Here is a 9,816-nt window from a genome sequence, read left to right on the forward strand (position 1 = left end):
TTTTTGTTTTTTATATAAAAAGTCATTAAGAAAAAAATTACTTTATGTTTTTTTTTCATATAACTAATAATTAAGAAAACACAATATAATTTCTTTTTAAAAAAAGAAATAATTAAGAAAAAACGTTTTGATTTTTTTTTAATAAAAAATAATTAAGAAAAAAATATTACTATGAAGACTTACATTGTGATATTTTTTTTTTTATTTAAGAAATAATTTACACCCACAATGTTTGCATTAAATTTTAAGCTTAAAACAAATTCCTTTATATATATTATTCAATATGTGAGGCAAAAATCTTTTTATAAATATTTTAAGTAATTTTTAAAAACACTACTTTATTAACACTTTATTCTATATTTGAATATTATTATTTAGAAAAAAATTATTTTTGAATTTAAAGTTTATTATAACTTTAATTTCTTATTATTTATATGTAAATTATTTTTTTTAATACCAAAACTCTTGTTTAACAATATTTTTTAAATATCTTTATAATATATTTTTAATAATTTTACACATCACACGCGTTTTTTTAATAACAAAATTCCTTTCAAAAGTAAATTTTGGGGCTTCAAAATTTTTGTTCGCAAGCGAAAACGCAAGTTTAAATTACGCAAATTTATGAACCGGAAATACGGCCGCCAAGTTAGTGGTCAGAATGCAAAGTGACACATGCGAACCGCGAATCATCCAAGGGAACTCCACAAAATGCATTTCCCACGAAAATCCGAAAAGCAGTAAATGCAACAGCGACGCACACGAGAAAAACACCTCCGATTGATGTAGACAAGTTCCGTTGATGGCACGAACTTATCACCAAAAACTAACGAATCAAAGTGTGAAGGACCAAACGGCTCACGAGCGAACAAGTGTGCAAGTGAACGGCTTAAGCCAGCTAACGGAACCAATTCATATGATAACACACGCAACAAAACAAAATTTTGACTCAAAAATATTTCAAAATTTTCTATTGAAAATTCACAAACAAAAACGGAAGAAAACACACAAAAAAAACACACAAAAAAGACACAAAAAAGAAGCACAAAATCAAAGCAATGAGCATTTTAAAATGTTAAAAACACCGAACACTGAACACCGAATTGGAGTGCTTTCAACTGAGCGGAGTTGCAGTAGCAAGAACAACAACAACAATAACGAGTGGGCGGGGGAGCATAGCTGTTTAGCATATTCACTTTGCAGCCGAGCAATTTAACTCGTTCACTCGTCTCTGCTGTTCGTTCGGTACACGTTGTGTGCTCACTCAAATGCAATATGAGCATTTTATGCAAAGTAAAAGCACAGCCCGTTACGGAAACGTTGTTAACATAAAAAAAACATATTTTTGCATTTATATATATATATGTATATATATATGTAAATATATATCAGTATGCATATACATATAGTTTTAATTTAATTTTGCATTTTGCAAGTAAATTGCATGACCGGCGCTTTTATTTTGTTATTTGCTGCTTGCTGCCATGGCGCACTTTGCTGCTACTGCTGCTGTTGCTGCTGCTGTTGTTGCTGCTGCTGCAACATATATTTTGGTATTTCGCTTACACATCCGACTGACCGACCTTCCGACCATAAGAACCAACCAACATACTAACCATTCCATGCGAACGGAACTGCCACTGGTCAGCGGAACACCCTGTACGACAGGAAATGATGCCAGGCGCGCGAAACGGAAGCGAACATTTAAAAGTCATTTTAAAAGCAACGCGATTTAAAATACTTAACAAAAGCAACGAAAGCATAGCATGGCACAATATAGCAATGGATTTATTTCCTCCTCACTCGCCTAGCTTTTGATCTATCCATAGAATCTACCATGTACGTCTGTCCATGCGTTGTACATTTATGCGTACGCGCTCTGCTGTGCTGGTCAAGCGAAGTACTGACCATTCATGTAAATTAAAGCAACCGCGTTAGAGTAAAAATTTAAAATAAATTTAAATTAAATAAGGAAAATACAAAAAAAAAAAATATATATATATGTATATTTTAATTTTATAACAAAAAATCTAAGGGTTGGCATAGATATTCATATCCTTATATGCTTACTACAGGGATATTTCTTTTCTAACCCATTTTAAACTACCCATCCCGTGTGTGCTCCTTCGCTTGCCCACTTCATTCACTTGAGCTGAAAAATCAGGTTTTATTTTCTATACAAAATACATAAATTTTGCATCATTATAAGCAAATACAACAGCAACAACAACTGTAACAACAATAATAGCACAGCAATGTAAATGTAATATAACAGAAAACAATAATATAAGAAAGCACAGCAAACAGCGACGCTGACTTCAATATTTAACAGCAAAACCGGCAAACAACGCCGTCGACAGCAAAATTTGTTTAGCTTTGCTTCATAGTTCGTAGCTTCGTAGTGGAAGTGAGGCAATTTCTAGTGCAGCTTTAGTAGGGCCGTCCCACTATGTCGGTTTATCTGTTTGTGTGTTGTGTGTGTGTGTGTTCTTATTAATGTTGCTACGTGTGCCTATGTGTATGTGTGTTTTAATATATAAGCGAGATGGCTATATTAATGTAACATAAATGAGCGTATACTCATTATCATAAACTACAATATTAAAACAACAACAGCAACAACAACAACAGAACTCACAAATGCAAATCCTTTTACATAATACAATATATGTGCTGTTGCTTTCAGTTTACACGTATTTACATTATACGTCGCTCATACATTCCGACTGTAAAATAATATTTATTTACATAATTGTAGTGTAACTCTATATATTTGTAAATATGTATAATCATGTGTGTCTGGCGATAGTTCGAAAGTTTTGCAGTTGGAAAACTACTCTTACACTGTTTTCCGAAACCACGGAGTCTTCAAAACAATGTTTTGCTACCAAAGCTTCGTTCGCTACTGTTTGGCAATGCAGCAGGTACAGTGGGTTGAATTACATTTAAACTGGGCAAATTTTAATTAGATATTAAATTTGAGTTTAACGTCAATATGACAGAAATGACTATTTTTACTGTAACAAAAAGTGTATTCTTGTATATAATTTAATAATTATAAACAAGAATTATTTCCAAGACCACTGATGATGGATATTTGGCAATACTCGAAACAGCTGTAAGATCAGACAAAATAATTTTTGTTGTTGTAGTTCAATACTCTTCGATCTCTGTTTGATAAATTTATAATAAAGTAACCACTACATTGAAATTCAAAGTGCAATAAATACAGCTTTGATCTGGTGAAAGACTTTATATAGTCGTAATTAAAATAATTTAAAATCAGCAATAAAATCGATGACAAGTTTAATCCTAGCAAACAAAACATATTATGTCCTACTTACGCATCTAAAAAGTCATTATGTGGACAGACAAATAATGTGAGATTTATAACTTTAAGTCCTTAAATAGGTCTTTGTTTATTTTGTTGTATATTTTGTTGTCGGTTCAGTAAAATAAAACAATGTTTTGAGATATTGCTGTTGTGAAGAGCTAATAGGTCGGTAAGTACTACTGACTAGACAGCAGTTCTGAGAGATCAATATCAATAACTGATAAGAGTTTTTCAAAGGAGTTAATGATTGCTTGAAATGTGTATGTCAATGAAGAATTTTACAAAATAATTCTCTCCAACATCAGGGATAAATTTAGTCCCTCAAAACACTTTTTGAAGTAGATCCGCATTTGCTGCCAATAAAACAAGAATATAACAGCGAGAATTCTGAGAACTGTTTGAAGCTTTTGAAGCGAGATGAAGGAAACGTGTTATTCAGTATGCAACAGTGTATAAATAAAAGTGTATTGGAGTTGAGTATTCGAACAAGTAGTGAATTGAGTGGAGAGCAGCTGGCGAACCACACACAAAGCAGTCAAAAACGTAACAGAAACCTGGCAAGGTGATGATGCCCGTATTTTATGCTTGAGATTTTTTTTTATCGATTAATTGTAAAAAAAGATTAATAGAGGTAGTAAAAAAGAATATAACAGAACTCCTCTGATACAAAGGCAAACTTCACCACTAGATTTTTTTATTTGCAAATGGAATATTCTCTTAATTGCTTGTTTTCTGATTCTTATTAAACCAAATAGGAGGGTCTGAAGTTTTGAATCGAGGTCACATTATACTTTATTAGTCTTAATATATATAGATTTTCGTAAAATACTACCTCAAATGTTTTTTAAAATGAACTAAAAGTCGTGGTGTACTGCTTTTCTAAATTATTTTCTAAAATTCTTAAATAAATGTATGTCAAGTCACCCATAATCCGACACTTCAACATTAACGGCATAAAAACTTTTTAAAATGAACTGATCCTTTTTTTGTCCCACTGTGCTTAACATGAAAGAAGTACGTATATTACGATATGTAATAGACATGGGCACACATGAAAAGGCATGAAGGCAGTAGCTTCGCGTATGTGTGACGGACGCAATTCTAATTTAAAGTAATTTCTACATCAGCACACAATTGTGTTAATGACTAGAAAAGGTTGCGCTTCCTTGACTCCTTCGGAACTACAGCCAGCCGTTTTCACCAGCCTACAAGCACAACAATGCATAAGTGCGTCCGTCCGTCCGTCCGTCCGTCACTCCATGCGCTTGCAGTGCGCTCCAATGCGGTATGTGCAAATGCGAACACAGCAATTAACGTGCAACAAAACGCGTAAACTTATTCTCTTCACTAACGACTATGGCCTAATGCGTTTCGGATCCCGGCTGGCACATGCAATGAAAAGGACCAGAGCACAACCAAACCAAAGCAAACCAAAGCAAAGCAAAGTAAAACACAACAATTTTCCGACTTCTGTTTTATAATAAATTGTTGTTGTTATTGTAGAGATTTTTCTGTAAGTTAAATGATTTTTAACAGAAGAAAAAGGGTTAATAAAACAGCGTACGGTACAAACCTGTTTGGCGAGTTCAAACAGGATACAAGAATTTCATTTGCACTGCTAGCGTATATGCGTTTATGCGTTTGTGCGTTTGTGCACTTCTGCGTTTAAACGTTTGTCCGTTTGTGCATTTGAAAAAAGTTTACAAACAGGACATACATTAAATATAACATTTACGCAGGATATTGCTACCGTCATTTCACTGTTCTGGAATATATTTCTATAGCAGAGTGTGTGTGTGTGTGTGTGTGTGTGTTTGTGCGTTCCTGACTTGGAGAAAAAATCAAATGGAAATTCTGCAAAAATACGCAGTTTTTCACTCATTCAAATAAGCGCGCCGCGTTGCTGGCGGTAAATGCTACGTATCAAATGGGTTGGCTGTTTGGTTCAATGGCTGGTTGGTTGGTTGGTTGGTCGGTTGGCTTGACAGCGTGAATATTTTAGACAGGATATCAGTTAAAAACCTGTTTGTGGCAAGCTGCAAGACGAGTGGAAAGCAGCAGGCAGTGCGTTTTGTGCGTATTATGCGTTTGATATGTACATTTTTTATAGTATTTCCTTTGCATGCAGGCATGGGACGGTAAAGTGGTAGAACGTTAGGAAAAGCCGGCCAACACGCACGCATATGTGTTCATTAAACGCACTATTGTCAGTCAATAATTATTCGCCAGCATATGTGGAATACGCACAGATGAAAGGTTTATACGTAATATGGAAAGAAAATAAGAGAAAAAATTTTTAAATTTCTTAATATTATAAACGTTACTGCAAGGTTCACTCAAGGCAGGAGGTGGAAGAGTTGAATAAACTGATTCAAACATGATAGAGCCCTGAAATTATTTGCAAAAACTGACAGACTTTACAACACCGTGTTATCAAATCTCAGAATGGTTACAGGCTCCTCGGAGAGGTATGCACATCTGAGGTCAATTATTGCTTAGTCTGATGAAGTGATAAACCATTATCCAGTCAAGGCGTAAAGAGGGGTTTTAAAAATACCTCCAGTTAAGAAAGAGTAAAAGTACTTAAGTGCTCTGGTTCAAATAGCTTCAACATAATAATGGACATAGTTCCAACAATATTTTACAAAAGGAAAATTTTTATAAAGGTGGTTCTGTAACTATTTGTAATAGTTTATTCTAACATTTGATGAGATTACCTCAACCACTTAGTTTTATACCAAATATCATTTAGTTAAAAATTTATAATTAATAAAACAAAATTTTCCTAATAATAATTTTCCTAATAATATTAATTTATGACTAGAATATGAAACTCTTTTTTTAATCATAACTGCATTAACCAGTCTTTACTGCTGGAGAAGCACATTTGGAATAAGACCAACATTTTAAATCAAATGAAAAGTTTCCGTTTTGTTATTTCCAAAACCCTCTCCCTCCTCACTGCTTACTCATTACAACAACAACAACAATATCACTTCTTCTTTGCCTTGGTAATATATATTTTAGCCATTTCCAACATTAACCCTTTTAAGCACATACGCGTTGCATATGTGTTTGACACAGAAGTGGCAGCTTCATACCACACAACACAATCCACCCACTACGCACTCACGCAGTCACGCAATTAAACACTCAAACTCAAACAGTGAATCCAAAGCTGAAGCTCCGTGTCGTCCCAAGTCGAGCCATGCTGTGCTGTGCTGCGTTGTGCTAAATCGTGTAAGTCCCACTGCAACGCTTTCAATTGGCCCCATGCATGGGAGGATGGCAGAAGCTGGCCTCCTCATTTTGTGGTAGCGATGTCGGTGGCAGCAACTCAACTTAGGCAAAAACAAAAAAAATACGCGCGTTAATTTAATGAGTGTGTGCGTAAATGAGATGGCAGCAGCAGCAAACGCATATGCAAAACAATTATGAGTTACGCACATCGCACATGTGTGTTGTCTGCACATGATGTACGTATGTCCGTCTGTCTATCTGTCTGTCTGTTTGTCTGTCTTTCTGTGCTTTAATTGAGAATTGTTATTGTGTTCGCTGTATAATGAATGTATTATCAAAGGAGTTTATAATTAATTATAATTTAAAAAATATATAAAAAAAAAAAGATTTTATATAGCAAAAAGAGACATATTATTTTTAATTTAATTTTCTCAATAATTTAAATAATTAAGATTAACTTTCAATTTGATATTAAAAATTATTTATTTATTTATTCACACATTTATAGCTTCAATGTGAAATATTAACATATATACATATACTATATATATATATATTTGTACATTTATAAATAATCTAAATATTTTATTCAATATTAGTTTCTTTTTCAAATAATATATATATATTATTATAATTATCTTAATTTATAAATATATTTAATTATATGTGCAACTCTTTTTATATATAGAGTTCTATGTCCAAATTTTGTAGAAGTATTTTTGTATATAGAGTTTTATGTCCAAATTTTGTAGAAGTATTTTTCTATATAAAATTTTATTTTCAAATTTTTTAAAACATATTTGCTATATGAAGTTTTATGTCCAAATTTTTTAAAACATTTTTCTATATGAAGTTTTATGTCCAAATTTATTAAAACATTTTTTCTATATGAAGTTTTATGTCCAAATTTTTTGAAACATTTTTTCTATATAAAGTTTTATATACAAATTTTGTGGAGCATTTCTTTATATAGAATTTTATAACAAAATTTATTGGAATTTTTTTTTTGTATAAAGATTTGTGTCCAAATTGTATGGAGTATTTTTCTATATTCATATGTTTGTCCAAATTTTTTGGAACATTTTTTTGATATGAAGTTTTATGTCCAAATTTTGTCACTTTTTTTTTGTTTTCTATTTTGCAACAACCTTTTTTTTTCTATTTTATACAACATTTATTTATATACAGTTTAATGTACAAATTTTTTTAACCATTTTTTTTTATATAGAGTTTTATGTCAATTTTTAATACGAAATGGATGTTAGTACTAGGCTTTAATAATAAATTTAATAATAAATTTTATTTTGTCGTTTGTAGTATTAATATATTTAATTAATGTTTTAATTTATTCTATTACATATATATATTAATAAAAGTTTTTAAATGAACAGTATATAGTTTATTATCTATCAAAAAACATTATACCATAGGTTTTACATCTTTAGGAACCCACTGCCTATGTGTTTGGTCTATCCAAAACCACAGTTACTTTTTTATATTATCTTATAAACTCTTAATGTGTTGAATTGGCTTGATTAAAACATTAAATTTAAACATTTTTTTGTTTATTAATTTTTAAGGAAATAAAGTAACTAATATCTGAACTATCATAAAAAGGAAGTTTCCAGGGCCATCAACTCTAAATGCAAACATTATTACAATGTTATTATTTATTTATAATTCGTAATTAATTATTTCGAAATAAAAATACAACATTAATTTAACATTTAATATAATTTAACATTATTTTTTTTATCACCTGTTAACAGTGTTCTTTTAATTTTCAATGAGTTTACTTTACATTGGTTTCCCTGAGTGTGTGCTTTGTTTACGTTTTCATTCTGTTGATTCTCCGATGTATGCCACGTGCTTTGATAAATTTCCCAAACTCTTTGCAGACTGCAAAATTTCACTCAAAAATTTCCCTTTCGTTACTTTATTGCTTAATTGAAAAATATTTACTGCTAAAAATATTTGTAAAATACTGGAATAATAAAAAATAATTAAAAAAAAAATTTTTTTATAATAATTAATATTTTTTAATAACTTAATTAAATTCAAAAAAAATAATTATAAAAAAATTTAAATAAATTAATTTTTTATTTATTTTATATATATTTTTAAAAGCATTTATTAGAAAATTTTTCTTTTGTAACTTGTATTAAATTTAATATAGTATACCAAAAAAATAATTTATCTTGATTTTGGTACATTCAGGATTAACATATATCTATTAATTATTTAAATATTTATATTAATATAGATATCTAAATTGGACTTTCTCTTACCTGAAAGTTCTTGCTGATAGTAAATGTGTAAGTAAGACAAAAAATTTTTTGTTATTATGATTTATTTATATTTAAAATAATTAATATTATTTACTGTTACCACTATCTACCAATTTTTTTTATTATTTACCATAAATAAAATTTATTATTATACTTTTGTATTCCAACTACAAAGTGCCTGATTGAAACATAGGCTAGTGTTTTTTGATTGATTAATAACACTGTATTGGTGTGCTTTTCGTTGTATATGTGTTTGGACATTATATCGTAGTTCCTTTACTATAACCAAAACCAACTACATATCCACTACTCTGAGAGCTTCTTTAAGGTGTTTACGAGAGACACAAACAACTTTTTTCGTCCATATGTAACAATAGACGAAACTTGGATCCAACACTTCACTCCAGACTCGAAGCGGCAATTAGCTAAGAAGAGGCACGAAGAGGCCAAAATACAACAGAAAATGGCGTAGGTTATAACGCCAGTATTTTGGGATGCACGTAAAGTTGCATCCATCGATTACCTTCATTGCTACCTGGCCCAACTGCTACGTTTGAAGAAGGCAATCTCGAAACAAGAAACTTCTAGTAACCCAGATATTACTAACTGTTCGCAGTTCTCAAAAAAAATACTCCAAAGAAAGGGATTTGGCCCCAATGAAAAAGTCTTCACCGGAACTAAAGTACATTTTAAGGTCAAAAATGAAGTACTCTGCAAGAGAGGTATCGAAATGTTAGAAAACCACTGAAATGATTCTGTTACTCTAGAAGAAGACTACGTCAATATATGTAGTAAGTCACAATTTATCAAAAACTTGTTTTATTGATTATCCTAAGCACATTAGCGGACATGTTGTAATATAATTTAGGGAAGTTCATATATACATTGTGACCGAAAAGTTTCCGGAAATTTTAAATAAAACGCAAAATTCTTAATCTTCATCAATATTTATTT

The sequence above is a fragment of the Teleopsis dalmanni genome, chromosome 1 (genome assembly GCF_002237135.1).
Source record: "Teleopsis dalmanni isolate 2A chromosome 1, ASM223713v2, whole genome shotgun sequence".
Lineage (NCBI taxonomy): Eukaryota > Metazoa > Arthropoda > Insecta > Diptera > Diopsidae > Teleopsis > Teleopsis dalmanni.